Source organism: Octopus sinensis, unplaced genomic scaffold, assembly GCF_006345805.1.
Source record: "Octopus sinensis unplaced genomic scaffold, ASM634580v1 Contig13942, whole genome shotgun sequence".
Lineage (NCBI taxonomy): Eukaryota > Metazoa > Mollusca > Cephalopoda > Octopoda > Octopodidae > Octopus > Octopus sinensis.
In genome coordinates this window covers 479648-484234 of record NW_021833065.1, presented here as the reverse complement: position 1 = coordinate 484234, position 4587 = coordinate 479648, and positions in this window count along the sequence as shown.

Here is a 4587-nt window from a genome sequence, read left to right as displayed (position 1 = left end):
TGTATACAGTTCTAAGGTGCACCACAACTCATCAATAAAAGATTAAAAGAGGGGACAGGAAATAGACAGAAGTCTAGTAAAGAAAGACAGCAATGAAAGCTAGAACTACATGCACAATACACAGGAAAATGCAGAAAAGTGAACATTAAAAGAGTTGTAAAGAGGAAAGGGTGCATAGATATATTAGCAAATTTTAGGAAGCATGGAATTTTTGAAGGATAGTTCCTGACAGCTAATAACTGATATTTGTAACTTATTCCATGCTTCAATAATTGTGTGACAATGTTTCTAGAAGTCCATTGGTGCTTTGTTGATTTTTTAAACATTTGTAATTATGTTCATGAGTTTTAGGGGTATTGAATTCTAAAAGGTGGCCAAAGTTGGAATGATGGTGGATAATTTTATGGGCTTTTACCAATTCATCTACTAGAATCAAAACTTTAGTGTATTAATGCACATAAAAACAATACATTCAGGTTTCTAGACAGCTACCATACCAAATCAATTTTCTGGCCAAGATGGAGGTTCCAAATTGGAGATGCAAACTGTAAATGTGGTTTTTCCAACACAAATCATTGTTGACAATAATGCCTAGGTCATGTTCATTAGCAAACTTAAGGTCTGTCGTGGAGAGAGTAGGCAAACTCCAGTTCTTCCCTCCCAAAATGTATAATAGTGCACTTGTCTACAGTCAGCAATCCATAGCTACATAGTGTCCAATATTGCCAGAAATATCTTTAGTGTATAGAATCTGATCTTTTTATCTCAAGGTACAATGTAATGTCATCTGTGTATTTTAATACAGTAACATGCATCAAGCTGGCATCCATCTCATTAATGTATGTGATGCAGAATTATTTGCCACAGTCCTCAACAATAACTCACTTCCTAGGAATTGAACCCAGATCACTATTGAAATGCATAAATAACTAAATACAATCACAATTTGCTCAATGATTGATGATGTCAGCAAAGAACTGACCACTCAAATCTGGTAGAACAGAATGTCATTAACAATTTCAATTTTTGGTGCCTTCTTTGAAAGACATCAGCTATATACACAGTGCAATTATCCACTAGCAGATAGAGGCTGCAGTACTCAGGACTAGTGGATGATGATGATAGTTATGACAGCTTAACCTTGTAGCAGTTAAACTGACCGTATCTGGCCCAAATATTCTATCTGTTTTATGTTCAAACTGGCCAGATCTGGCCTCTCACACATATCCTACAATATCTGCCATTCTAAAAATAAAGAAGCACATCAAAACTACAAGGTAATGCATGATTAATTCAAAAGAATGTGAATAAATAAGCATAAAATTTGACAGTAATCTGAATGTTAAAGGGTTAAACTAGCTACCTGCTAGACTATCAAGACAATTGCTACTGTCATTACTAACATAAGATCTTATGCAAAGTGTTGAAAACTATTTAAATTGAGCTTCCCTATTTCTTCAGTTATTTATTTCCACTACAGCTTCCTATTCTTTTTCTATTGTCACCAGAATAGAAATATTCATATCACTGAAATTGGTAGCCCTGAGAAGGAATGAGTATTTTAGCCAAGCTTTTTAACTTCCAATGAACCACCAATGTATGGCTGAACTGCCTCTGAGAATCTTTTCTCCTTCATTGATATTTTACTGTCATCATAGCCTCACCTGAACTACAACCATTCTTGTTGACATGCAAGTGACTGTGTCTCAAAACCACTGTGCTGTTTCCCAGCACAATAAGCAATTTCAACAACACAACTCAGATGCCAGTACTCCACCTGCAACATGATCAGTACCCACCAACACAACCAGTTGGCATGTTCTTCTTCATCTTGTTCTCCTTGTTGTTCATCTTAAAAAGAATTGGTCAGCATTGACTGCTAAAAATTGGCTCAAACAACAGCCCTTCTACAACCTGGCTACATAAAACTGACTCACATACATGCATGTATTCTCAAATCAGGTCTTCTTTCCTAATATTTTTACAATTATGACTGCGCTGGTATGGTCATGTAGCAAGAATGGATGAGGATAGCTGTGTGAAAAAGTGTCACACCCTAGTGGTTGAGGGAATCTGTGGAAGAGGTAAACCCAGGAAGACCTGGGATGAAGTGGTGAAGCATGACCTGCGAACATTAGGCCTCACCGAGGCAATGACTGAGACTTTTGGAAATATGCTGTGCTTGAGAACACCTGGCAAGCCAAATGAGACCATAACCTCGTGGTCTATGCCAGGGGTGTAACCAGCCCACTTATATGTACCTTTCCTTCATTGGACCCTAAACTCTGCTTGCGAAGACCTGTTGAGGCGAGTGAAACCGAAATCGAAATCAAATTCGATGACTGGCATCTGTGCTAGTGGAGCGCTAAGAGCACCATCCGAATGTGATCATTGCCAGAGTGGCTATCTGGCTTCCATGCCAGTGGTACGTAAAAAGCACCATTCAAGCATGACTATTATCAGCGTTGTCTTACTGGCACTTGTGCCAGTGGCATGTGAAAAACATTCGATCGAGGTCGTTGCCAGTGCCACTGGACTGGCTTCTGTGCAGGTGGCACGTAAAAAAAACCATTTGAGTGTGGCCGTTGCCAGTACCGCTTGACTGGCCCTCATGCTGGTGGCACGTAAAAGCATTCACTACATTCTCGGAGTGGTTGGCGTTAGAAAGGGCATCCAGCTGTAGAAACTCTACCAGATCAAGATTGGAGTCTGGTGCAGCCATCTGGTTCGCCAGTCCTCAGTCAAATCATTCAACCCATGCTAGCATGGAAAGCGGACATTAAACAATGATGATGATGATGATTCTGGTCTAATATTCAACTACAATGATATTTTGCACATTATGAGCTATGTGGATTTTTGCACTTCAGTATTTCACATATCAGACAGGACTGCACTGTACATAGGAAACATCTTCTGTTAGTACTCCAGCTCTTTCCAGCTAGATCACCTGCTACCCATCTATGCAATTTAACCAGCATTCTTAGTCTTGCAGTCATCCCTTCTAATGCATATTGCAGCACACACTTTACCTCTGCATTTCCAGAATCTTTTTAATTTTGCAATTCACCATTACCATTCATTTCACTAGCAAAAGATTCCTATAAAGGAAATATTTGGTAGAGTCCCAAACAACAACTCACTACCTAAGAATTGAACCCCAGACCACTGTATCAAAATGCAAATGTAACTAAACAACACAATTGCAATTTGCTCAATAATTGATGATGACAACAAAGAACTGACCACTCAAATCTCTGGCAGAGCAGAATATCATTAACAATTTCACTTTTTGGTGCCCTCTTTTTTGAAAGATATCAGCTATATATATAGTGCATTTAACCACTAGTGAGCAATGGTTGCAGCAGTCAAGACCAGTAGATGACACTGACAAGGATGATGGTCATGACAGTTGAAACTAGCTAGCTGCTAAAAATCACAAAACAATAGCAACTGTCATTACTTCAAAACATTCATGTTTTCTGAAATTTGCCAACAGTACACTTAATAACCTCCATCCCCGTTTCTTCTCTTTTGCAAAAAAAAAAATTTTCCCTATTCACTTCCTGCGCATATTTTATCTACTGTTCATGCAGTTTTGGTTACTTTTTCTGGTGAGTTGTAGTGCACCTGAGCACTGTATATAATAACTTCATTACTATTATCGCATACAAACTGTTAAATTATATCATCATCATCATCATCCTCGTTTAACGTCCGCTTTCCATGCTAGCATGGGTTGGACGATTTTGACTGAGGGCTGGCGAACCAGATGGTTGCACCAGGCTCCAATCTTGATTCGGCAGAGTTTCTACAGCTGGATGCCCTTCCTAACGCCAACCACTCCGAGAGTGTAGTGGGTGCTTTTTACGTGCCACCGACACGGGGGCCAGTCAGGCGGTACTGGCAACGACCTCGCTCGAAATCTTTTACACATGCCACCAGCACAGGTGCCAGTAAGGCGACTTTGGTAATGATCACGTTCGAATGGTGCCCTTTTACGTGCCACTGGCACGGAAGCCAGTTGGCTGCTCTGGCAACGATCACGCTCAGATGGTGCTCTTGACACCCTACTAGCACGGGTACAAGTGCCAGTAGGGCGACGCTGGTAACGATCATGCTCGAATGGTGCCCTTTAAGTGCCACTGGCACGGAAGCCGGTTAGCCGCTTTCGTATTTCTTTTCAGATGTTCAACGCCACTATAGCTCCCTGTTCTTTCTCTGTCATCCTCAGAATAGGAATATTCATATTACTTTAACTGGTGAATACGAGAAGAAACAAGCTTTTCAACCTCCAAAACATTGATAAGAACACTTGCAGTTTTTCGTTGCCTGTACTGCCCACTATTTGATCACTAATATATGCAACATGTAACAACATACCAAGCACAAATCCCTGTGGGACACCAGATGTAATTACATCGTAATCTACACCATCTAAAATTTGTCTTCTGGGAAATTATGCAACAGTTGGTTGCATAATTGTATTTATGCTAGTCTGTTGCGGTTAAATTAGGTCCCATATAAATCAATCTATAAAATTGTGCGCTTAGAATAAAGAGTAAAACCCTGGTCTTTATTCTAAAA